The sequence below is a fragment of the Ambystoma mexicanum genome, chromosome 1q, assembly GCF_040938575.1.
Source record: "Ambystoma mexicanum isolate Mex_15411 chromosome 1q, UKY_AmexF1_1, whole genome shotgun sequence".
NCBI lineage: Eukaryota > Metazoa > Chordata > Amphibia > Caudata > Ambystomatidae > Ambystoma > Ambystoma mexicanum.
The window spans coordinates 1,439,754,096-1,439,781,891 of NC_090922.1; the positions used below are offsets into that span (position 1 = coordinate 1,439,754,096).

Here is a 27,796-nt window from a genome sequence, read left to right on the forward strand (position 1 = left end):
GGACGGGTTGCATAGGCGTTGCGGCTCGGCTGACGCCTACCCTCTGGAGCTTCCATCTAGGTATAAGTATCACAATTCGTTGTGTATTTGCCTGAATATCATACCTGTGAGTCGTTTGATGTGAGGCGCTTTCCTTACAAATTGCCATGGCTTGAGGCAGGCTATGCCCATGCATATTAAAGATATTATTCATAGGCAGGCAGTTGATTTTTTCAACCAGAGGATTGTGTGCAATTATCTCTTGTGGACGATTTATATGATTCAAGCATTCTTGTGCCATTAAAGCGGTTCCATGTGATAAAACCGTGACAAAAATGGCAGTGGACGCAAAATACCGTGGCAAAATGGCCGTAGTTTTGCCGCCGCAATCCATGTAAAGGATGCAGGGGACACCCTTGCAACTACCCAGACCAATTATGCAATTCAAGGGAAGTGGGGAGCACCCCCACAACCCAACGCTCCCCTTAAATGGTATAATGGGGTACACCTTTACCGGGTCAAACCACAGCATTTTTGCAGAGATTTTTTGCACAGGTGATATTTTTGCCGCGATTTTATCACCGCATACCATTAAAGCATTAAGTTCAAATGGTGTTTAAATTGAGCCTCTATTTACCAACAGGCCGCACGGAAGTGTGGTACATTTTGCAATCCCGTTTGACCCAAGTGGTTGCTGTTCCAGTGTAGTTGTTTTCGCAGGACCATTAATTTGCAGCCATCTATAAAAGTGCCACGCAAGTGCAATTCTCCAAGTGAGCCATCTTCTTGTGTGGAGCTAATACTTGTAAATCCTGTTTTCGCACTTGGTGCTGTGGTGGGTAATGTGCAAGGGGTTTTTACCGGGCTGTGTACGTGTAGCCATCTGTCCAAAGGGACACATGTTTGAACCTCTCTGTGTGGACCTACCTCTTGGGCGGCAGTGATTCTCGTATTAGTCGTTGCTGCACTCTGGAGAGTATTAACCAAATTGCTTTGTAGAGTCGTGCTGCTGCAGCTGTGTGCCGCGTCATGTCGAGTATTGAGGACAGCCTCAATCAAGGCATTGGAGGCCATCCTCAAGTTGGTTTGTAATGAAGGGAGTTTCTTTAGGCTAGAACACTGCTTCATTTTGGCGAGCATTTGATGTTTTAGGCCATTCTTTTGTCTGCTGGTTATGTTCCGGACCAACATCGCATTGCCGTTGCGTGTCACCTTGGAGTCCATGTTATTAGCAATGGCAAACAACAGATTTTGCGAGGTGATTGAACAAAGTTCACCAGTAGTCACAGAATTGGCCGCCTCTTAAATCAAATGTGTAGGCTGTGATACAAGATCAATGACAGGTGGTAAATTGAGTGAGCCAGGAGGGGGATTGTTGTTTGGGGGGATAGGTGCAGTGTCTGTTTGTGGTCTCGCAGTCGAGCTTTACTGGCCCTCGTGTATGAACATACCGCATCCCCAACTTTCCTCATGGCATGTTTGAGCTCCATCGGCTCTGCTGCCATGCTTCTACAGAGCACAACGAGCTCTAGTGAGGAAAGTAATGCATTAAGTGTGGGTCCGGCGAAGGGATCTGCCTCTTTCATGGTACTCCGCGGTGGCGTAGAGAAACCAGATGAAGTGGTTTTACTGTTTTTGTCTTCCTCTGCCTCTTCCTCTTCCATTCACTCTAATTCCGATGTATTGGACAAATGGGAATCAGCAGTTTTGATGAATTTGCATTTTTACTTCCTTGACCCAACGAGTTTCTTCTAAAATCCACGCATAACTTGAGTAAGGAGTGGTTGTTATCGATACTGGAAGCTAATCCCTGGTCTTCATCCACCAATCGGGTAGTCATTAGCTTCACAGCAGCTATTGGGTTGGGCTCTATGGATATACCCGCATTCGCGTCTAAGGGATTCGCTGGTGTCTGAGGTTGGGCAGGATAGTTAGGAGTTGTTTTTACACAGTCTAATGCAGTGACAGATAATGGAGCCTCCGAAGGGGAGGGGGGGGCTGCGGCCATGTTTCCCCACATGTGTTATCGCACTGCGCAGATTGGGTTTCATTGCGGCCAAGGGATCCCCTCGCACAAACTAAAAAACTGTTCAGCACTTTGACTCACCCTTCTTCAAGCGCTTGTAAGAGGCAATAAGGGTGCAGGCCAACTCGGCCAACCCCCGTCAACCATGGTTCACCACTTCTCGTCCACTCACTGCACAGCTCTCCGCGAGGTAAATGCAATCATATGCAATGAGTCTTTTGAGCTCACAGAAAGCTCCTCCTTCCAGCAGCAACAATAGTGAATAGACTACCATCATGGTTCATCACTCCTTGTCCACTCTCCGAACCCCAAATCGCCAAATGCATAGGAATAAACATTGGGTACGCATAAATGTACAACACAAGGAAAGGTGGACAAAAGAATGTTGGTGTACATTTCTTTAAGTTTATTGGTTAGGATTTATAGAGAGAGATTTGACTTCAGCCCAGATACACAAGGGGATATCTAATTTGACACTATAACACACTAAACGTATTCCAATGTAGCGGCATTCAACACTTAGAAAGTAACCTTTGTGAAGGCATCATGAAGCAAGACATTGACAACAGATTTAGAATAGTTGAAAATAAAACACTTTATTAACTTAAAGGTCAGGATGGAAAAAGACCTAACTTGCCCTATCCTGAGATGGGATTTCCCCACCTAAATGAAACTAAGGAAAGTATGACTCAAAGAGTTCAATTTAGGAATCTGTCCATGTCCAAAACCTATACTTACCCTCACATCTAAATCTGTACAATATGTAGGGATGTCAACAACACCAAAAAGTGTGTTCAACATAAAGTATGCAGCTTCTTCCAGCTCACAGCTTTCTTTCAGCTCCCTTCCCCAAGTGTAAAACAGTTCCACAAAAAGTCACAAAAGTCCCTTCCTTGGATGTAAGGTGATATAGTCTTAATCAAGACTTTGGGTTCCCCTTCCCCAAGATCTAAGCAGCACAGTTCAAATACATGGGAATCTAGAGACTCCGTTCTCACTTCAGCAAATGTCTTAAATATTTAGTTTTATTTAGCAATACAGTTCAAAAAGAAAATATCCTTATCTCCTTTATATTAATTTCCAAAGTCCAATTATTTCTGCTTTCAAATATTTGTTTCTGTATTTTGTAGCTTTTACACAGGTTGGCATCAATATTCCTTTCTGTTGTTTAAAAGTTCAACTGTAAATCAAGATTCAGTATCTTTTATTTGCTTATTCTTTAAAGTTACATTCACTTCAGAACTCCGCCTACTGTAGTTTTACTTGTGTATTCTTCAAATTTATCTTCACTTTAGAATGCAGCATATAGTGGTTGTCTTATTTTTGAGGATCCATTCCCTTTTTGGATTCAAAATGTTTGTTGGCAAAGTTTTGATTCCGTTTGGTATTTAATAATTATGTTTTTTGCCCATCGCTCTTTTTTGTTTATCTGTTGTTCAATATGCGTTTACTTTGCTTTGATTAAATTGCCCGGAATTCGGAGATCTTCGAAAAACACATGCGACTACTCCGATACAAAGTATTCCCGGTAGTTCAGTAATTGACAATGAAAGGACCGAAGACTTTTGAAAACGTGCTTGTTTGAGACACGTGACCACTCTGATACAAAGTATTCTTGAATAATCGAGTTCACAAACTCAAGCGCTGGGTTTCTCATTCATCATAAACTTACTAGTTACTTTAACAGTTCTTGCGGCAGCGTGGATCACATGACCTTCTGTATTTGATGTCAGGTTTCCAGCTCCTGACCCTCAGACACCTCTGTGTTGACCCTTCAACACAGGGCAATGAGCACCTCGAGCATAAGGGAAAGGGACAGCATTTGCAAATGGCTCCCTTCACCCCATTCAGTCGGCTCCATGGAGTCCCAGCTCCCACGCCGCGCTTCCATAGACCACCTCTCTCTGCAAACCCCAGTGTCTCAGCATCCTACTCCAATAAGGTTCCCTGCTACTTGCACCAGCCTCCTTGCTGCTTCTCCTGTTGCTTTCTTCCCTGCTGGGCAGGTCTCCTTTTGTACACCTGCAGCACCTTGACAGGCTGCAGGTGTGAATGTTCAATTAGTCCTGCCTGACCCCAAGCAAAGTGACATACCTGACCGTCACAGTTCTTAGCAGGCATCTTCCTCGTCCCAGTAACAGAGTAGTAAAAGAGTGTAGTCCTCATTGCTCTTAGCTGCCTCTTCTTCGTCCCAGTACTGTCAGGGGTTACATGCGGGGAAAGAAGGGGAGCTGACTTACAACAAACTGTAAAGGTCGGGGAAGGGTTGGGTTGGTTGTCAATAGGGAAAGGGGGATCCCATGTCTTGCCTGCAGGCCCCTAATTCATTCTCACCCTCCTTCTGGGTCTTTCAGGCTTGTTATTTCTCCTTATGTTTTCGGACCAAAGGGAATGGGGTTAAAAAATCCGAAAAAGGCTTCTGAGAATAAGGGGTCATCACAAAATGGAAAGGGGAAATACTGGGTCTCACCTGAGGACACTTCATTCCCATTCCCCAAGAACCCTCCACCCAGGTGATCCTCCCTTGCTTCTCCACCCCCAGGACAGGATCCAAAAGTGATGGTCTTTCACTGGCCACCTGCACAGAGGATCCTAGGGGAATAGATCTGAGAACCCTCAGGTTTCTCACACCTTTAAAAATACATAAAAGTCCTTATAAAGTATACTTTATATTAACAAAAAATATATCCAAAATCCTTATTTGGGAGATAGCCGGAGTAGAGCTGTCTCAATGGCTAATTTCCTGCAGCAGGTTGTGTACAGTGCTCCTGGGTCCTTCAATGTTGGTGCTGCAGCAGTATGTAGGCAACCACAAATGTCTTTTAAGCTGGCCTGCCTAAGTCAGGGGCCGTCCGACACAATAGCAGCAACACGGGGCTCCCTTACAGGGAGTTCTGGTCAGGCTGCATATGCAAGAAGCAGCATGACATTTATTATAGAACAGCAGGGCCTCAGTAAATTCCTTTCACCCGGGCCATGTCTGGCCTAGTTTCATAATGAGCCCGCCTTAGCAGGGGGTGGGACCCACAACAGTCGTACGGCACGTTCCTTCCTTGTTTGGGAGTGTTGCATAACGAGGAGCAGACCGGTCGAGCAAGGATGCTGGTGCCGTTAACCCCTTACTGCCCTATGACGAGGTTCTCTAGCGGGACCCGCTCAGAACATCTGGTCAGACCAGACGTCCTTTGCAGGTCACGCTAGGGGACCAGGGAGCTAATAACGGGCCTGTTATTAACGGGCCCGTTATTAGCTCCCTCCCCATTCTCAATGACCCCTATAGGGGCTCGAATGGGAATGGGGATGGGTTCCTTCAATGAGGAATTACCGGTCCTCCAAGTTTGGAATGACCGTTAATTCCTCATTGAAGGAACCCGGACCCGAGTTTGGAGGCAGCCATGGCGCTAATAGCACCATGGCTGCCTCCAAACTCGTAATGAGGCCCTTAGAATGTTTAATTTCAGGGTGTCATCAATCCAGTGTTCGATAAGCATTCATGCTGCTTATTTGTAAAGTCCCTTTCAGTGTGGTATTCAATATGCATTGGTTACACTGTATTTTAAAGTTCCATTTGGTTCAGTATTCAATAAGTATTATTTTTACTTAGTTTAAAGTACCATTCAATTCGGTATTCCATAAGCATTGTTTCGCTTAATTTTTAAAGTTCCATTTAGATCGGTATTCACTAAACATTGATTTCACTCAAGGTGTAAAGTTCCATTCATTCGGCATTCAACGAACATTGTAGAAGCACCCCGGTGTTCGAGTGTCTTGTCCTGACATTCACCGGCTGGTGGTGTCTCTGTCTGGTGGTTTCCTCTGCTTATCCGTCACTGCTGAAGCCAGAAAACCTACCCTTTCCGGCGCCGCTCACCTGCAGCGTGTCTTCCTCTACATGTCGGCATCCGGAATTCTGCTTTCTGGGCACAGACGGTGTCCTTTCTTCTCGGTTCACAGTGGCTCCCAGACTGGCAATACTTACACGGGCCACTGGCTAAAGACTGTGTAAGACTTCTGGAGAGTTTGCAGCATCCTGGCTCCTCGTCGGGTCCCAACAAGGCTGCCTCCTCTGAAGCATGGCCCCATGCTGGTTTCTTCCACACAGGCCTCCTTCTTGCTCACTGCTCTGCTCCACTGGTCTCTTTTTATACATCTGCAGCCCCTTGACAGGCTACAGGTGTGGATCTCTAATGAGATTTACCGGACCATAGCTAAAGGGACATGCTTGACCCTTATAGCTCTTTTTAGTCATCTTCCTCGTCCCAGCACCAAAGTGGTGAAAGGGTATAGTCTTCATTACTCTAAGTTGCATCTTCTTTGTCACAGTACAGTCAAGTGTCATATGTGTGAAAATCTGGGGAACAGCTTTACAATAACCAATAAAGGTCAGGGAGGGGTTTGGTTGAGTCCCAACCGAATAAGGGGGTTACCATGTCTCTTCTAAGGGTACCCAACTCCCAGTTCCCAAGGACCACCACCCAGGTGATCCTCCCTCGCTACTCCACCCACAGGGTTGGGTTCGAAGAGTGATGTCCTTTCCCTGGCCAGCTGAGAAGAGGATCCAGAGGTTTTAGGGCTGAGAATTCCCTCAGGCTTCTCACAACTCTCCCCTTCCCCCGTGGACCCCCAGGCAAAATGCAAGGCTGTGTCGGGGATGGAGGTGCATCACCCTTCCTGGCATTGAGGCACAGTGGAAACAAAATTCCACGTTGTGGTGGTGAACAACAGCGCAGTTCCCCTCCTGGCAACGGTGCGCTGCACATTTTAAGCGGCAGTCTCAACCAGGTATTTGTTGGGGTAGCACTGAGCAGAGCACCATGTTCGACTCTCTGAAATGAGGGAAACCCCGACAATGTCAAGAAGAAACTTTCCGACCAGGACTGGATAGACACAGTTGAACGGATTCAGAGCATGAAAAGTGGTGGAGGGATAATGAGAGACGCTAGGAAACAAGGCCAAGTTCCAAGATACTTGATAAAAGTTCCCCTCTCCCACTCTCAGACAAGACTTCATGAGGTTCCGCTTTAACCTGTTCCCTACAAAAGAAGTTCTCGAGAGACGCAAAGTAGCCTCAATGAGAAATTGCACGTGCCGGCTCTGCAAGGGCACGCTTGAAAGCCTAGAGCACTTAACAACTGAATGTGAGTCACTGAAGGATTTAAGAACAACATACTTGGGACACTTGTTTCAGAATTCAACAACATCTCCCAACTCACTCTGGGTCAGCTTGTGTCAAGGGAGGAGAAACACAGAGATTCTAGCCCTGATCGCCTTCTTTGAGAGACTGATGGTGGAAGATGAATTGAGATGAGAGGAAAAAATTGATGAAGATTGGAACCTATATACATTTTATTGAGATTTTATATACTTCTTCTTGCTAGTAATTTTATGAAAGTTTGTTTTCTTTTAGTAAATAGCATAAAAAAGTTTAAATGTAAACTATAAATATGCTAATTAAAAAATGAGGGTTTGGCTCTTTTTAACTGATTTAACAGCACTCTCCTTCATTCATTTATTTTTATATGCATGGGAATGGGCAGGAGTTTACATAAAATATAACTAAATTAATGATGCTTTCAAAGGAGCACACCTTGTAGTCATTCACCCATCCATTCAGGTGTTTCATGGAGACATTCACCCATGACACCCACAGAACAGCACCCTTCTTCTTGTTCTCCCTAAAACCCCTCAGATGGGGAGTGGGAATCTTACCAAATCTTTATTCAAGAGCGACCTTTGCAATCTCATACATCACTCTCGCTTTTGTATTCAAGTGCAAAATAGCTGCACATTCATTCTGCGGCAGGTGAGAAAATAAAAATAAAATCTTCCTGTCTTGAAATGGACACTTCACGACACAAGCAAACTCAAAACTATTCAACCATTCCAAAACATCCATACCTTTCTCATACATACTCAGTGAGCTCGAGGATCCGTAGGCTGATACAGAGACCCAAACAAACCCTGGCCCTGAACTAGTGCTACTGGATTGGATTTTCTCCAAGTCCAATTTCCTAATGCCAAGCTCCTGAACTTTGCTTTTCTTCTGCTCAGGGCATTCTGCTTCTGTTTTCTTGGCAGCCAATTCTCTCTTTATTCTCTGATGAGTCATCTCTTCCACATAAGTCTTTGTGGCCGGCTCCTGAGTTTTGTACTCAGTTTGCAGTTGGGCCTTTTCAGCTCCATTTCAAGGGCTCTAACGCTGAGTCCCTTTCTCCCAAGAGAAAGAGGACTCATCAGTGGTGACAGATAAAGCAGGGAGAGAAGAAGAGGACACCTCTGCTGCCTCAGCCGCAGTTCATTTTCAGATTGACACACCTAAATAATCGTAGTAAGATCTGCTTCCGTACATGTAGTAATGAAACCTCTGACAGTACAAGCAGATGTTAAACTTTCAATGGGGGACGGGTTCATTTTTAACTGTGTTCTAAGAGTTTGGGGATTATGGCAGACAGCAGTGTAGAGCTCTGGGCGAAAAGAGCGGGGATTCTGGCACCAATCGTACAGGGAATGTCTGACAAACATCTTGCCCTGCCTCGACAGGTAAAGGTTACAGCAAGCCAATCAGCATAGCACCTCAGCATGTTAGAGTAAGGTTTGAGGCATCTCTCAGCCTGCTAATCAACATACTAAGGAAGGTGGAATGGGTGATTGCGGACCTGTAATTTTTATCTGCCTGTCCACTGAACCTTACGTTTTAGCAGGTTATGGTAATATCTGAGTTTCCACACTGCCCTGAGCTTAATCTGCCAACTCACAAATTTGTCTTTTGTTCCTCATGGGGTATAAGGTTTCGATTTGAGACAAAGATTGAAACAGAGACAGAGAGAGAGAGAGAAAGATAGAGAAAAGAGACAGAGAGAGAGAGAGATGTGTCTTTGGGAGTTAGAGAAATGGGACCTGCCTGCAAATGGCCAGGGGTAGGAGTGCAGTGTTGCAGTTTGTCCTGCCTTGTAAGGCCTACTGCCGCCGGTCTCCCACTGACTCCACTCTAAAATCTTCTACCAACATGCACTACATACACAAATCCCTCCCACGGAAGGCCACCACAGGCCTATCCATTAGCACATCAACACTAGCCGAGCCACGGCCAAGCTCTTCTCTTTAGCCATGTCACACTCTCCCACAGAAAAGGAAATCCAAACTTCTCTTAAAGGTACATAATGCAGACAGAGCAGACCTACCAGTGGCATTTGATTCAGTGTTCCACAAAATCCTCTGCCAAACCCTCACCTCGGCAGCTTACTTCTTGCCCCCAAAGCCAAGACCTCTACAGAATCCTTCTTGTCCAACAAAACAATGAGGGTCTTTTCCAATATTGCGGCAGCCCCCCCAACCCCAGTCACCTGTGGAGTACCCCAAGGCTTCTGATTCTCCCCTTCATTTTATAATATCTTCACCAAGCTCCTATTTGACCTACTGGATGAACAAGGTGTCTCCTACACTAACTATGCGGATGACGCCAAGATCCTCATCCCTATCTCTGGCGACCACAACTCCGATTCAACCGGACGGAACAAAATATACCAAATCATTCAAGCTTGGATGGCCGAAAGACAGAGCTACTTCTCGTGGGAACTCAAGCCTGACTAAAGAAGTTAAAGAACAGCTATACATCCTTCGTAGTGTACGGAAACACCATCTTAGTTGCTAAAGAAGTAAAGACACTCAGTGTCTACCTAAACTCCTCGCTCTCTCTTACAAGATAAGTGAACGCGATCGCTTCAGCAGTAGCATACAGACCCAAACTCATTAACGCCTGCAGGACATTCCTCACGATGGAGAGCTGGATCACGATAGCCAGAGCACTGATCCTCTCCAGGATAGACTATTGTGCAGGCTCAACTGCAAGTAACATCCAAAAAGTCAGGGTAATCCGAAACAATGCCTTAAGAGCAGCCTTAGCCATTCCAAAAAAATAGCACATCTCAGCGGGGAGAAAAAATGCCCATTGGCTGCCAGTTTTCAAGCACATTATGTTCAAATCTCTCTCGCTAACGCATAAATGCATGGCTATCACTGCCACTCCTTACATATCGAGCAAATTCACTGAGCCACAATCCACCAGAACTACTCGAGATGCCTACTCACACCTCCTCTCAGTCCCTAGATTCAAATGAAAAAAGCAGGGGGCTGCAGCTTCCCGGTCGTAGCAGTCAAAGACTAGAACGCACTCCCGCTCTCTTGGAGATCTGACACCTCCCTCTGGTCCTTCCGTAGCAAGCTCAAAACATGGCTATTTACCCAAGATCAATGACTCACGGGCCTCTCCTCGACCGACTGTGCATGCAAATCAGCTTCCTCTGTTTACAAGGGATAGCATTTACGGTCAGGGACCTGCACAAAATCAGCGTCCCGTCCTATGTAACCAGCGTCCCGACTACAGGGCTACCTACCTCAATGTGTTGTTCGTCAACTTGTCTTCTATGTAACCAGCGTCCAGATGCCTACGGGTTTGGAGCGTTCTACAAATGCTAAATAAATAAAGAAGTAAATACATTATAAATCCCAGTAATAAATGTCAAAATATCATAGAATAATAAAAACAAGATATTTTTGTTCCTAACAAATAATAGCCATAAACGGGCGATGGCCAGTGAAAGTCCGAAATGCTGTACCTGAAATCCTCTGAGTGAAAACGAATCAGAATGTATGGCATCTATGCCATGTTTTAAAATATGTTAGTCTGGCCTCACTCAATGCAGGTACTACGTTGCATAACTGGCTAAACCGGTGTGACCTATGCATCCCTGATCTCTAGCGTCTCCAGCAAATTGAGACAACATTTATGTAAATTCGACAGAGTACTTTTCTTGGAGAATATCTGATGTGTTTTAGTGTGTTTCCAAATCTCGCAGGATGCCGATAGTGATCTTCAAGCCTTATATCGGATTGTATCATTGACCAATCGTTGTACCAGTCCCATTCTTTAGCTTGTTTTCAGATTTCTCAACTATTACTCTAAAGACGTGTCAGGGATATACATAAAATCTATGGTATTGAAAAAAGATACAATAAGGTCCCTGAAGGTGGTCATTTGTCTAGGGCGTGAATTTTGTGGAGGTTTTGTTAATAATAATTTTGTATTTGATCTTTTTGTGCATTCAGTATTTGCAAGTAAGTAATCCTGTCAAATGAAGGTCAATCCGTAAAAGGTACATGGAGGTGTACTGGGGTAGCCCTAGGGTTCCCCTTCTGAACTTTCCCTCCATTGGAAAATGATAACCACAAACCTGAGGCTAAGACAGACACGAGAGATCAAGACCCATAGACCAGTGACAACGAACAACAGAATGAGACCGAGAACCAGACACCAGAGACGTAGAGATCAGAGGGCAGGGCCCACCAACTAGAGTTAATGAACAGCAAGATCAGAGACCTTAAAACCACAAATCAAAGAATGAGAACCACAGACCAGAGAGAGATTCACAGACTGCAGGTTGAGACCAACAAGCCAAGATTAAAAACAAGAAACTCCCAGATCAAAGAACAAGAACCACAGACCAGAGACGAAGAATCGCAAACTAGATATTGAGACCCATAGTCCAGAGATTGAGACCCACATTCCAGTGATGGAGAAGCACAGGCCAGAGATAGACCTGTAGGTTGAGACCAGCAGACTATGACTGGGAGCCAGTGCCCCAAAACCTAAGAGTGACATCCATAAACCAGAGGCAAAGAACGCCAAACTAGAGACCTAGAACTGCAGACCAGAGAGAGATTCATAGGCTGCGGGTGGAGATCAATTGATCAAGATTTAAAAAATGAAACTCGCAAATGAAAGAACAAGAACCAAAAACCAGAGACGAAGAATCGCAAACTAGAGATTGAGACCCACAGGCCAGAGATTGACAACCACAGACCAGCTATTGAGACCCACATTTCAGTGATGGTGAAGCACAGGCCAGGGATAGAACTGTAGATTAAGACCAGCAGACTATCACTGGGAGTCAGTGCCTCGAAACCTAAGGGTGAGATCCATAAACCAGAGGCAAAGGACGGCAAACTAGAGACCTAGAACTGCAGACCAGAGAGATTAATAGAATGCAGGTTGAGACCACTAGGGATCAAGAATCACAGACTAGAAATTGACAACCACAGACCAGCTATTCAGAGCCACAGTCCAGAGGTGAAGCACAGACCAGAGATAGCTAGTAAGATAACTCAGCGTGTTGAGCACTCGCTGCTTAGATCTATGTGTGGTCTTCAGGTCGAAGCTTTGAATCCTCGCAAGACCACCTTAGCCTTTCATCCTTCCCAAGGTGAATAAATGAATACCAACTTGGGTTGGGTAATAGTGTATGTAAATATGTTCTATGTAAAGCGCTTTGGCGAAAGCGCTATATGAATAACATATGTCATCATACAGATCTCTAGGTTGAGACCAGCAGACTGGGAGCCCGGAAACGGAAGCACGCGATCCATACACCAGAGGCAACGAACGGCAAACTAGAGAGACCTAGAAGCACAGAGGCTGGGGCTCGTGGGCAGAGGGGGGACCAGACCAGAGACGCAAAAGGACGTTCAAGACGAACCTGAGGCCGGAGAGGAGACACACACGGCCAGCTCCCGAACCAGCTGGCAAACGAAGCTGTGCCAAAGGTAGGAGGCCGGCTGGGAAGCCGAGATAAAGCCAGACAGGAAAGCGCAGTGCAGCGAAGCCACGCCCAGGCAGAGTATCTGCTCCCAGCGATACCAGCTGCTATCAATAAACTGCTGAGTAGAACAAACAGAAAAAACAAGCCCTACACTGCGCAGCAAAACAGCAGAAACCTTCGCGCCCGCTGCTCTCATGACCCACTGTTATGTTGTACTATTTCACAAACATACGATGCATTCAATTTGAAGGCGTGTTGGCAAAGTGAACGCAGCATTGCTTCACGCTAGAGTGGTCTACGGTGGTCTGTGGCCACTCTCCGCCATTGGCAGCACTGAAGTGTTGCTCTTCTTACACTGCCAGTCGTAGTGATCGCCTATCAGAGTGATCGAGAATGGTGGCGCCCAACCCTCGATGCCACCCCTCCTCCCCAAAACTAAACCTCTAAGACATAAGTGACATCATGGGAAGCAATGGAACACGAACTTTCATCCCTAGATGAAACAGGAAGTGGCATCACATAGCATTGGTTCTAAGTACACTATGAAAAATATGGTTACGATATCACTAATATCAGTACGTATAGGCCCATTTACCAAGTATCTGTGAATGCAAGCAGACGTCCAAGGCCAAATGATAATGATGTGTCATTATATAGCACTTACGCTTAAGCGCTTTATATAGGACAAATATACATACAATATCACCCAACCTGTGTTGGTACTCATTTATCAACCTCAGCAGGATGAAAGACTGAGTTGAACTTGCCGGGGGCCGAACTAGCAACCTGCAGATCACACACACATTGCAGCAGTGAGCGCTCAACCCACTGAGCTATCTTACCGGATGAAGCAATCAGAAAACCAGCCACTCCAGAAACAAAGAGCCACATGATGCTGGCCACAGCCCAGGAGCCTAAATTAAAAAGAAAAATCTTTTTTTAGGGGTAGCAAGGGAGAACACAGGGGTAGCAAGGGAGACCTCGGGGGACGCATGTGCGACCCCTGGTGACCCCTAAATTACATCTCTGGAGTGGTCTTAAGTGAGATGACGAACTGGCTAAACATGAACTCGGTTTCTGCACCTATGGGAATCATCCCGCATGACATCACACATTTGCGACATATGACACAGTCAAGTCCGAACCCATGCATACACTCATCTACATGACAAATGCGTGCACGAGTTCTGCCCTCTGCAATAGGAGCCTTACTCTCATCCCCCATCCAGCAGGCATCCCACCACGCCACCAGGTTATTGCTGCACGCATGCACACTTCCCCTGCATGGAACTCCCTCCTCTGCATCACTTCCTGTGGCGACACAGTGCGCAGCGGCACGGTCCATGACATATTGAAGCGTATAAAGCACAACATGCATTGGCGTGGCTGATTGCAAACCCATAGCAGTAGAGGCCCAACATCCCCGGGACTTTACACTGCAATGTGCTAAAATGTGCATGCCGCTTTGCAGGAAAAGCAGCGGCTGCCGCTGCTCTGTCTCCTGGTGTCCCCGCAGGGGAGTTGCTAGGTCTGGAAAAGAGCCAGGGCTACGCTGATGTCGGAACTGTTGGGACTGGGGGCTAGCTAGTCTTTTGGCTGTAGCTCCTGAGATTCTATCCGGGGCTACAACCAAAAGATCAGGGGCTATAGCCCCTTAGCCTCTCCCCCTAGCAACGCCCCTGGGTCCCAGAAGTCTGGGGACTCCAGGTTGCAGACAGAAATGCGTGCCAACAAACGTCCAAAGAAACGAGGGAACCCCACCACAGGCAGCTAAAGCCAAGCGCCGTGGTCATCGGTTCAGAACGGAAATAGCCCCGGGGGAACCAACCACAGGTAAGTATGATGGGCAGGTTGGGGGCGTTTACCTTAAAGGTGATTCTTGTGAAGTTCACTTCCGGCTCAGCATATTCAACCATGCCTTACCAGATCTCCTCAGCCTCCATGGTGATCCTCAGTGGTGCAGTCGTGGCCAGGCCCTAGCTTTCAGTAGTGGTGTCGGGTAGACTTAGAGAGAATGTAACACGACAGTGCAAACAGTGGCTCACTGAGGGGGGACCCACTCATAGATATGTTCTTTGAATCACAAGTAAGACCAGCACACAGTGAACAGATATTTAGAGTTGAAAACTATGCTCCCGTAGGGGCAAGCAAAGTTGGCATATGGCTACAACACTAATTTGAGTGCTAGGAAACCAAAACCAGCTAACCTATGCACCGGGAACCACAGGCTCAATGTTGGCCTCCACGGCTAAGCTCTTGAAAGGCTCTCATTAAACTGCACATGTAGGAACTAACTGACTGGATGTTGGCCTACTCGCTGGTGTTTATGAATATTTTCTCAGTATCACGTGCTCACATGGCCATTGTTATTCGTGCAGTTCACAGTCTAGTTCATTGAAGTAGCCTCAAGATCAACACCGTTTCAGGTCTGCCTCAGGGTAGTGGAGGATTCTAGTGGCTAATGTACTTTGTAATCAATTATAATTGTTTAGTTGTAGAGCACTTATACACAAGTGTAAGTGCTTCAAACTGTTCAAGGCGGGAAGAGCGCAAATAATACATTTGTCATTCTTAGGCCTTGAAGATTCCAAATTATCTAACAATAAATAGCATACTAGGTCAGTGGCATATCTACTAGTGAAGTGTGTGACAAATGGTGTGGTGAGAAAGAGGAGGGGGAGGTAAGAGCAAAAGGAATATACAGATCAATAAACAACAGTACTGGTCTGGTGAATGTTTCAGATTGCTTGCTGGCTGGTCATCCAGTGCACCTATGCATGAGTATTTCAAGCATAACTATGATAGGTAAGGGAGACAGAAGGAGGACAAGACAGACTGACTTGCTAAGCCTAGAACATTCAAGGTTGTGTAAGTGCGCAGAACAGAACAGGAAGTGCGAGGGATGCAAATAAGTGCGCCCAGTTCAGCAGGGGCCAGGGTTAAGTGCAGAGTGGTTTCCCCTATCATGGAGTATATTGCAGTGGTGCCAGGCAGAGTGCAGAGGTCCAGAGACAAGTGAAGGACTGCATGGGAGCCTGGGACCTGTGAGTATCTGGAGGTGCACCAGGCAACCAGCCAGATAACTGTCAGCAGTTTGGGGAAGAGAAGGAGGGAGGGAAGCAAGCAAAGAGAAGGCGGTTAGCAGGGGAGAGGGAGAGAGAAAGAGGAAGAGAGGAGGAAGGTCTTGAGGAGTTTCTGGAACATGAGGAGGTCCAACTCAAGGCAGACAGAAGGAGGAACCTGCAGAGGATAGAGATCTACCCCCAAATCTCTGTTTGGAGAAATGGCTCACCCGTAGAGAGTTGGAGGAGGCCGAGCAAAGGGCACTAGAAGGAGATCATTTGGGAAGATAGTGTTTGCAGATAGTGAGTGCCCTTGGCCTCTGAAAACCTTGTGGACTATATAGAGGGTCTTGAACTTGATCCTTGCAGCCTCGAGGAGCCAGTGTAGAGATTTCAGCACCGGAGAGATGCAGTCCCTGGGCTGGAGGCCAAGGATAATTTGTGCGCTTCTGTTCTGGATAAGTTGAAGAGGTCAGAGAGTAGAAGTAGGTCGATTGAGAAAGAGACTGTTGCAATAGTCAAGTCTGGAGAGATCGAGGTTTCATATGATTGGTGTTGGGTAGGCTCAACCATTTCACAAATGTTCATGGTTACTTGTGGGCCTTTGTGGATCCAGGCTTGGCAGGTGTGGGCTTTGCATCATCTCAAGGCTTTTCATCCTCTTGTCCTCGAAAGGTGAAACTCCTCTATTGGAGGGGGTGATTACTCTGTGAGCCAACAACATGCGCTGAACTGCTTTCTGTCAATCAGCATTTTGTACTCTGCTTGTTGCATGGTACTTTGATGATTCAATTGGCTCTTTCCACTTGTCTGTTGCAACGAGGATGGTGTACGACAGCCCTGTGATGCTTTATTCCTTCCCCCTGAAGGGACATTACCATGTTCTTTGATGTGAACTGGGCTTTGTTGTCTGAGACGAGAAAATCAGGGCATCCTTCTCCACAGAACACTGCAGTCAAGGTGTTTTTGTTAGTGTCACGATGCCTGCCCCCGGAAAGCCAGACCAGGCCCAGCAACCCCAGAAGCAGGCATCATGCCACTTGAAGCATGCCCAGAAACCCCAGTTAGGGGCTCTTTGGCTACAGTCCTGGCACCTATGGCGCCAGGCTCATAAGAATAAAGTCAGTCCTGGCACCATGGGCGCCAGGCTCATTACAGAAATCTTACCTCTTGCAGACCATGCTGCATACCTACCTGATGCAGACCATGCTGCACGAAGCCACAAGCCAAATGAGGCTTAGAGGGACTACTTTACCTCAGGGTCTCCTTTCCTCTCTGGTGGGGCTGTGGAAGAATACTTACCTGGGACTTCTTCCAAGGCTATTTAAGCCACACCCGGACAGCCACACAGGCCATTCTTCAACACCTGGGGGTGACAAGAACAGATAGGTGAGCAAGGGCAATACAAACCACCCCCAAAGACTTACCTGATTTACCACAGGGGGGTACTCACCTCATCTCGGGTCGGCGCAGTCAATTCCGCATCACCGCCGCACCCCGGCCCCTAAGGGGAAAAACAAGGACAGTACAACCTAACCCCAAAGACTTACCTGATTTACCACAGGGGGGTACTCACCTCATTTCGGGTCGGCGCAGTTAATTCTGCATCATCGCTGTACCCCGGCCCCAAAGGGGAGAACCACAATAGACTTACCAGGATTTTACCAATTGCCACTTGGAACTCTTCTGGTAGTTTAAATCCGCAACCTGCAAGGAATCTGGCAGAGTGAAGATCAGACTTTTGAACTCTTACGAACAATTGGACTTAGAGTCAATACTGGAACTCACCAATTCCTCCACGCCAGTGAAGTAACTGGTCGTCTACGAGCCCCTGCGCTCGAAGCAGGATGGAGAGCTCGTCTTTTCAGATCTTCAGGTGAGATTAAGAGGGAACTTCAGGAGTGTTCTGTGGGCAGACAAGGGGAGTGGGAAGGTGGGTTAATGCTCTGATTACGGGAGGTTAATTTCCTTTCTCCATTGCAGAAAGATATTCGTACGAGTCCAACAAACAAAGCTAAATGGGTCTGTCCAGTCTGTCATCTCGGCTCTACGTGTTACTCTGGTGGAAGCAACAGCGGGCCAGTCCAGATTGACGCCCCCTTGGGAATCAGGTGAGCGTAACAGAACGCGAAGCCTACCCACAAATACCCACCTGGGCGTCATGGAGACCTCGGAAACTGATCAGTTGGCCCAATTATTAGGGGAACTAAGGGCCGAAGTGCATTCCGCCCGCCAGGAAACCAATGCCCTCAGGAGGGAATTGATAGTGTTCAAAGAACGAACTGATGATTTGGCCAGACAACTATTACAAAGCCAGGCTGGACAAACACCTCTACCTGGACTCGGGGCCAGCCCAGCTCTGGTGCCACCGAGTAACCCGGAGCAGATAAACCTTCCTGAAGCCGTTCCCTTGGCTCCGCCTGAACGCTTTGCCGGAGACCCTAAAAGGTTTGCTATATTCATGAATCAATGTCGCTTACACTTTTTATGTAGACCTGGAGCTTTCCCAAATGATCAAGCCAAGGTAGCTTTTGTACTGTCATATCTCAGTGGCAGTGCAGCGGACTGGTCCATTCCGCTAGTAAATCAGGATGAACCGATTCTTCGAGATTTCCAAGGTTTTCAAACTAGCATGGAAAGACTGTTTGCCCGACATTCCCAAGGACAGGCTTTGGATAACAAACTTTTATCCTTACGGCAAGGTAATCAGGATCTTTTATCTTACATTGCAACTTTCAATAGATTAGTTGTGGAAACAGATTGGCCTGAAGCCAAGCGAATTACATTATTCCATCGAGGGCTTCGGAGAGAACTCAAGGATGTTTTAGCCCAAGTCGTGAACCCGCCTTTAGAATGTGTTGAATATATAGATTTTGTGGTCCAGTTAGATCACAGACTTCAAACCAAAAAGGCTGATCGAACCAAGTTTGAAAACAAGGTCTTGGTTAAAACCTACGTACTCTCGAAGGGGGTAGATGCCTCAGAACCCATGCAAATCGGGGGGGGGGGGGTTAGAGGACCCTTAACCCAGAAGGAAAGGGAAAGAAGACGGCAACAGCAATTATGTTTATATTGCGGAGCTACTGGTCATTTCCTTCGGAACTGCCCTGTAAAACCACCCAAGAAAACTATAGGAGCAGCAGACGAAAACCACTTGAAACCTGACTCGGGAAACGATCAAGCCCGGCAAGCACAGAGGTCAGCTTGCCGAGCTTAAAGAAGGACACTCTGACCTCGCATTTCACCATACCCATGGTCCTTATAGATCCAGAGCAGCCATCACGCATGCACGCGGTAAAGGCGTACGTAGATAGTGGAGCCATAGGAAACTATTTGTACTACGGATTGGCTTCCAGGATGAATCTACCTCTCACCCGAAAGACCACTACCGATGTCGTCACCACTGTTGATGGAACTGAAATTGCCTCTGGGCCCGTAACTCATTCCACTGCAGAGATGACTTTGCTGGGTCAGGATGGACACCGAGAGGTTATGATGTTTGATTTAATCAAGGCTCCACAGTTTCAACTGATACTGGGAATCCCTTGGTTGGGAAAACACAATCCCTGTATTGATTGGCGAGAGAAGAGACTAACCTTCCCAGAATGTGCTAACACCTGTTACCCAAAGAGAACTCTAAATTCATTACTGGCCCCAATAATCCCAGCTGCCATACAATTACCTGCTGAATACCAAGACTTTCAGGATGTCTTTCAAAAGGAGCAGGCAAACACCTTACCACCGCACAGATCGTATGATTGTCAAATAGATCTCATACCAGGAGCACAACCACCTTGCAGCAGAATCTATGCCCTCACGGAACCTGAAAATCTCCACTTGCGCCAGTACCTAGACCAGTATCTTGCTAATGGCTTCATCCGCCCGTCCAAGTCCCCTGCATCTTCCGCTTTGTTCTTCGTGCCAAAAAAGGAAGGCGACCTTAGAACATGCATTGACTACCGCGCGCTGAATCAGGTAACTATCAAGAATCGGTACCCATTGCCTTTGATCCCTGAACTACTAGACCAGGTAAAGAAGGCTTGTATATACACAAAACTAGACCTTCGGGAGGCATATCATCTAGTACGCGTCAAAGAGGGTGACGAATGGAAGACTGCTTTTCGCACCAAGTATGGATTATTTGAGTACCAGGTGATGCCTTTCGGACTGTGTAACGCACCAGCAGCCTTCCAGTTCTTCATGAACGATGGCTTCCGAGAGCTCATCGATGTTTGTGTAGTCATTTACATCGACGATATCTTAGTATACTCCCTATCAGAATCCGATCATGTAAAGCACGTCCGAGCAGTCCTAGAAAAGTTACGCCAGTATAAGTTATATGCTAAACTGGAAAAGTGCATCTTTCACACTACGGAAGTAGAGTTTCTTGGATTTATTCTGACCCCGAAAGGAATCCGGATGGATACACGGAAGGTGGACGCAATTCTTAATTGGCCTTCGCCAAGCTCAGTCAAAGGAGTTCAAAGCATGCTCGGCTCTGCCAATTTCTATTGCAGGTTTATCCCGGACTTCTCACACATTGTACAGCCTATTACAACACTATTGCGAAAGAATAAACGCTTTACATGGACAGAAGAAGCCGAGAACGCCTTCCAAGAGTTAAAAAAGAAATTCACGTTCGCTCCTGTATTACGACACCCGCGCCCAGAGTTTCCCTACATAGTAGAAACAGATGCATCCAGTTCAGCTATGGGAGCAGTGCTCTCCCAAAAGGATCCCGAAACTAACCAGCTGCACCCAGTGGCGTTTTGGTCAAGAAAGTTTTCGGCTCCCGAATTAAATTATGCTATAACCGACAAGGAACTGTTGGCCATCAAGTCCGCCTTCAAGGCTTGGCGGCACTATCTGCTGGGCGCCAGGCATACCATTACGGTCATCACTGATCACCGCAACTTACAATACCTAAAGGTAGCCAAGACCCAATCTTCACGCCAACTCGGTTGGGCATTGTTCTTCGCCGAGTTTGATTTTGTAATAACCTATCGACCAGGTTGTAAAAATGGAAAAGCTGACGCCCTGTCCCGAATAGGAATGGGAGAAACAGAAGGAGCTTTAGAACCTGTACCCATAATTCCTGAACAGAGGATCCTTGGTCTGACATCCATACACTCTCTGGAGGACATTCAAGAAAAGGTCCATCAACTCTTTGATTCCGATGCCTTACAGGGCTGGGCAAGGAAAGGCCCAGAGTATTCTGTCACCAACAATCCACCTTATTACCAAGGCCGGCTATTTTTGCCACTAGAGGAACTACAGAAACTTGTCATTTCTCATTACCACGACACCTTGATGGAAGGACATCCAGGCATTGCTAAAACTGAAGCCAAAATCAAGAAACAGTTTTGGTGGCCCACCTGGCGAAAAGATGTCAAGTTGTTTGTCATGTCTTGTGGCATTTGCGCTCAAAATAAAGGGGAAAAGAAAAAACCCGCTGGATTATTACAACCGTTAGACATACCACCTACTCCTTGGCATACCTTGTCATTAGACTTTATCACGGATTTACCCCCGTGCAAAGGTTATAACACCATTCTAGTTATTGTAGATCTTTTTTCTAAAATGGCCCATTTCATTCCTTTAAAAGGAATACCTTCAGCTTCAATTCTGGCCAAGGAGTTCCTTGGAAATGTTGTCCGTCTACACGGCTTCCCTTCCGTGTTAATTTCAGACCGGGGAAGTCAATTTATTTCACATTTTTGGAGGAAGTGCTGCCAGTTGGCACAAATTGATGTTAGGCTTTCAACCAGCCACCATCCCCAGACCGACGGTCAAACTGAGAGAACCAACCAGACTCTTGAGCAATACCTACGTTGTATGCTACATCAATCTGAGGAGGATTGGAAAGACATTCTTTGGATCGCCGAGTATGCATACAATAATTCTGTACACTCAGGAACTAAACAAAGCCCTTTTTTTACCATATATGGTCACCATCCTCGAACCTCAGACTTAGATTCTCCCCAGCATTTAGAGATGCCTGCGGTGGATCAACTCCATGCTGTTATCACACAAGCCTTTAAAGAGGCGACTGCACATTTACAAAAGGCTAAGGATAAGTACAAGAAGGATGCTGATCAACACAGGAGTGAAGCACTGCAATACCAAGTAGGGGACCAAGTATGGTTAGCCACCAAGTACTTAGCACTCAAGGGAACACAGACTTTTAACCCCAGGCACTTGGGACCTTATTCTATTAAGGCTATTATTAACCCAGTGGCCGTCAAGTTGGACCTGCCTGATCATATGCGTGTTCATCCTGTTTTTCACGTGTCTCTTTTGAAGCCTGTGCAACCAGGAACTAGACTAACCACCCCACCTGAACCTATCCTCATAGACGGGGAACCCCGAATTCGAAGTCAAGAATATTTTGGACTCTAAAAGGGTGAGATCAAAACTCTTCTATCTCATTGATTGGAAAGGTTATGGTCCACAAGAAAGATCTTGGGAGCCTAGTGACCATGTGCATGCACCTCAATTAGTGAAAAGGTTCCACCAAGAATTTCCAGACAAACCAAGGCCGAGAGGGAGAACAGCTTTAGGCCATGGGCGCCAGGCTCATTACAGAAATCTTACCTGTTGCAGACCATGCTGCATACCTACCTGATGCAGACCATGCTGCACGAAGCCACAAGCCAAATGAGGCTTAGAGGGACTACTTTACCTCAGGGACTCCTTTCCTCTCGGGTGGGGCTGTGGAAGAATACTTTGTAAAGGTTCTACATGAATTGTTATGTATTTTGAACCAAACGCAAATAAAAAAAAAAAGAAAAAGAATACTTACTTGGGACTTCTTCCAAGGCTATTTAAGCCACACCCGAACAGCCACACGTGCTTTGCGTTATTCTGCTTGCTGCAGCGTAACGCTCACCGTGTCTTCAGCAGCTCCAGTCTTCAGCCACGCCCGCTTCAGCCCTGGAACACCTGGAACAAGAAAAGGAGAAGGAGAAGAGGTCAGAACAAAACCCTTACCTGAATCCTTGATCCAGCACATCGTCGATCTGGAAGAGAGAAGCCTTCTCAGGTGCATTGCCACGCACCTCGCAGAGCCGCGCTGAACTCACCAACCGGGGCTGCATTCCTTTACTCCATTGCGAATTCAGCATCTCCAGGCCATTCTTCAACACCTGGGGGAGACAAGAACAGATAGGTGAGCAAGGGCAATACAAAACACCCCCAAAGACTTACCTGATTACCACAGGGGGGTACTCACCTCATCTCGGGTCGGCGCAGTCAATTCCGCATCACCGCTGCACCCCGGACCCTAGGGGGAAAAAACAAGGACAATACAACCTAACCCCAAAGATTTACCTGATTTACCACAGGGGGGTACTCACCTCATTCCAGGTCGGTGCAGTTAATATGCATCATCGCTCTACCCCGGCCCCAAAGGGGAGAACCACAATAGACTTACCAGGATCTTACTAAATGCCACTTGGAACTCTTCCAGTAGTTTAAATCCGTAACCTGCAAGGAATCTGGCAGAGTGAAGATCAGACTTTTGAACTCTTACGAACAATTGGACTTAGAGTCAATACTGGAACTCACCAATTCCTCCACGCCAGTGAAGTAACTGGTCGTCTATGCGCCCCTGCGCTCGACGCAGGATGGAGAGCTCATCTTTCCAAATCTTCAGGTCAGATTAAGAGGGAACTTCAGGAGTGTTCTGTGGGCAGACAAGGGGAGTAGGAAGGCGGGTTAACGCTCAGATTACGGGAGGTTAATTCCCTTTCTCCATTGCAGAAAGATATTCGTACGAGTCCAACAAACGAAGCTAAGTGGGTCTGTCCATTCTGTCATCTCGGCTCTACGTGTTACTCTGGTGGAAGCAACAGTGGGCCAGTCCAGATCGACGCCCCCGTGGGAATCAGGTGAGCGTAACAGTTAGTCACTTTCGTGATGGTTTAAAGAAAGTGAGCTTTAATCCATTTCTAGGTGTTGTCTGTGACGAATCAACTTCCGGGCCACCAGTGGTCCAGGGATGAATACCAGTTTCTAAACCATCAATCAGCCCCACACCTCTTGTATGCCAGAAGGGATCCGAACAAATTGGAAACACAAGTAAATTATAAACCTCCTTGTCCAATTTTGGTAACATGGACGGACCGGCAGGCTTATCGCCGCAAGGTCTTGGATCGCTGATTAGTTGCAACACAGTGAAAATAAAATTATTACCCAATGATAAAAGTTTCTGTCCAGTCAAGGATGTATACAAAATATCTACTTTATTATTATCTACTATTATTCAACAGACAGTTCTAGCACGCTACAAAATACAGCTCGCCCTGTAAAGGAATGCAGAGGACAGACAGTTTCAAGAAGGAACAGGGATTCACTCTGGATACTGGCAAGAGGGTAGTCGGTAAAGTAATTAATCGCAATAGTTCAAGGATACTTGGTTTCAGCACAAAGGGAGCAACGGGTCATAAAATGTCACTAGAGGCCTTTGGAGAAGGACCAGGGGGACAAAACCACAATGTATCTTGTGCATGTAGAAGTTCTTGTGCTCGACAGGGTCGAGTCCATTTCAGGTAGCTTTGCAGCCCCTGCAACAGAGTTCAAGGTGGGAGACAGCTGTGAGCATTAGGTGGCAGGTTGTTAGGCAAGCAGTGCTAGGTGGATGGCTGCAGTCTGGCCTGATCAGCAGCTCGGGGTCAGGAATCGTTGTCTCAGTGTTGGTTGGTGGGTCTGAAGCACTGGTCGCAGCGTTTCAGATGACATTAGTGACTGCGGTGTGACAACAGACAGTGGTGCAGTCGGTGGCAGCTCAAGGGGCATAACTGGCTCGGAAATGTCCTTTACGGCATGAAGAGGGAAAATCGAAATATACCCCCTGTCCCGAAAATGATTCCAACCTGAAGAAGAACCAAAGACTACATGGCCATCAATCATATAAGCTCGTACCAACCCCCACAGCACCCACAATGGTCAACTACAGCGATAAATACCCTCTTAGTCGACCCTACAACCCAAGGGCTGTGCAAGCCTTACCCAGACTGGACAAATACCCCCAAGAAGGAACCAGAGATAACTACATGGACAGAATCAACTAAAAGCACAGAAAAGCCATGCCTCAAGTCATTAGAGACCACACGACACAGCTGCATCAGACACGAAGCACACGTGCTATCCACACATCGGGACACAATCACGCACCCAAATACATGAAGAACACCTGCGTACAGTTCTATAAGTTAGAGGATGGTAATATATACATACTGTCTGCATGTTTATTATTTTGTTATTAGTTTATCGCAGCAACGCAGAACTGCAAGAAGCAAGAAGATTTCATGTAGATGCTTGCAGATGCTTACATGCAAATAACCCTATGGAATGGCAGGAGCACTTGAGGGACCTGACAGAGCCATAATGCACTAACCGTTGGATACTATCATATTAGGCCACAACCGTCTCTGAAAAGTTGAAGCTACGCTGGATGCCGTGCAGGCAGATCTGCCATGCAAGCGTGGAACAGGACCCACTGCCAAGGTCGCAATGTTGCAAAGGGACATTCCCTTCCTGAACTGAAGTCAGAGGTGTGCAATTCTTCATAAAAGCCAGACAAATTCAGAGCTACAGAGCTCATAGTCATGGTCTCTGAACCCGTGATCCAGCCAAGCCGAGAGTGAGCCAAGAACTGGTGGTTGGGAAGCATAGCCATCTCATGGACCAAGACAATGACTTGCAACAAAGTCGTTACAGCCAGGCCAACGTTGTATGCTGGGAAACGAGTGCTCCCATGGCGATAGTAATTCACGCACGGTTTTGGCGCAGACACATAGTTGCACATGCTACCTTCAACCGGTACACTCCAAGCAGGGAATGTATTCTGTCCCATGCCTGGGGGCTCGCAGCTCGTCTAATCACAGGTCATGGTCATAGGGGTGGGTAGCTGGGGTCACCGACCAATCATCAGGTCTGCATACTGTAACAATTAATATGTAGTCGCTTTCAGGGATGGTCCAGGCCTGACACCTGACATTGTAAGAGCCAATCCACTAACCTCTATGGGGGCTAATATAGAGGGACTACCACTCAGCATCCTATCAGGAGTGGAGGTTTTTGGAGAAGGGCCCAGGGTGTGACATTCTTGTGATTAAATATTCCATCAAAACTGTGAGCCAGGGTTCTTTGAGCTGTACCTGGAGTGTCTCTCCATGTGCTAATCCCTGTTGGTTTGTTGGCTGTAATAAACAGCAGTTGAACTTGCTACCTGCAGGACTTGCGTTCCTTTTGGGGGTGGGAAGGAGTTAGGCCTTCCATGTGTTCAATGTCCAGGAACTCCCAGCAAACCGCCCTGCTTGCCTGGGAGATCTCCCTAACAGGCGGGTGATGGTTGTTGCTTGTTGATGCACTCCTCCTAGCCTCTTCACTGGGCTTATGTCATCCTTTAAGACGGACAGGCGAAAGTGTTGCAGGAACTGGACTTATCCTGGGTTTGGTTCAGGCACTCTCTGCAACTTCCCACCGGGGAAGCTTGCTTGCAGAACCAAACAGTGATTGGATATGTCTTATGCTCCAATCACGGGGAAGGTGTGTCAGTTCACCTCCCGCTCGTTCCTCTCTAGATCATAGAGAAAAAGGATACGTCACACGCATCCACCCACAAGTCGGAGGATGCAGTGCGTAGACGTAACAGCCGACCGAGGTTTTCTATTCGGCAGCCGGAACGCGCGTCATCACGCTGCCGGCTATTTACTCAGTCCCTATTCTATCTCTTTCACTGTCGTCAGATCCTCACTGACACTGTGAGCTACGTTTGATTCATTCTCAAACTATTGGTAAGTATATTTCTGCTTCACTTCCTACTCCGCTAAGAAGCCTTATTCACTGTTTTATATGTTTTATATCTTGCATAACACTCTGGTTTTGATATTTGTGCAATCTTGTGACCTTTAGGCACCTCTTTTCTTTTCTTCCCCCCGGTAGGTATTCGTTACCGCAACATCCATTTTGATACCAACGTTGCTTCATCACAGGGTATCATTTCCTCCACTCTGAAGAATGTTCATGATCATCGGGTTCTATTAATTTAAGATCCGTACGCGATAATTGCAGAAGAGCACATAACATCTTTTAGAGACTCAGGTAATTTCTCTTTCTGTGCTCTCTCTCTTTTTTCACTCTTTATCTCGTTATGACTACATTTCATAGATTCTGTATTTTCCAGATTCACTGAAAGATATACTTCTCCCCTGTTTTTATAATTTCTTTAATGTTATCTTTACTTCAGTGTCTTGCTTCAGTCACTCCTGCTCATGCTCTGCACCAGGGTCTTGTTTGACGTCTTGACCTCCTGCCTTTGAAGTTTTCCCCCTCATTCATTTAGGGTAAGGTTCCCCTTCTAGGCAGTTTAAATTAGTAGTCTTAACTTAAATCACTGATCAGCCTTAAAGAAATTATGGTTTTTTTAATTTAAACTTGTCAACCCAGGATTTCCGTTTGAGAAGCATACAGCATGTGGTATTATGTTTTTGTTGTAATACAATTGATTTTCTTTTTTGTACAAACTATACATTTCTTTATGTGATGGAGTATTTTGTCTGCTTCCCCGTAGGGAATTTCACTACTTACTTTGCCCCGAGGAAGGCGGTTTTCCAACACCAGTGGCCTCACAGGTGGCCCGCCGAAACGTCCTAACGGTCTCAATGTCGAATGGAACTTAAATTCTGTTCCCAATTGCTTATTGATTTATTCTCTTTGAGACCTTTTTCTTTCTTTTCTCTTCATATACCAAGTGAAAAGTGGACGTTGGCAGACCTGTATATTGCTTACAAGTGCATTTATATTTTGCCTAGACCAATTGGCGGACTTTCATAAAATGCACTTAAATTTTGCTTAAACCGTAATTGCACTTAGATTTTGCTCAAATTATAACTGTATGTCTTTGTTGAAAGTAATGAATTTTATGTATTTGTTAAACACACTCTCTCTTTTTTGTGAAATAAATAAGTCAGAAAGAAAATACGTTTTTCTTTGTGTAAAATGATGTTGCTCTATGCTTCTTATGGTGACCTTGGGTTGTTCTAAGTTGGAATAAGTAGGATATCCTGCTGGATACCATTTAAAATCATTTCATAAATTTTCAAATTTAGTCTTTACGGCTTTTGAAACCC

The 27,796-nt window shown here is 46.3% G+C and overlaps 1 long non-coding RNA gene across 1 annotated transcript; it reads left to right on the top strand.

Annotated features, from left to right (window-relative positions):
* The first annotated feature begins 12,444 nt into the window (after positions 1-12,444).
* Positions 12,445-27,132, top strand: LOC138522491 (uncharacterized). The gene is made up of 3 exons (XR_011283318.1): positions 12,445-12,604; positions 26,610-26,768; positions 26,914-27,132. It is a non-coding gene; the product is annotated as an uncharacterized lncRNA (long non-coding RNA).
* Positions 27,133-27,796: the final 664 nt, after the last annotated feature.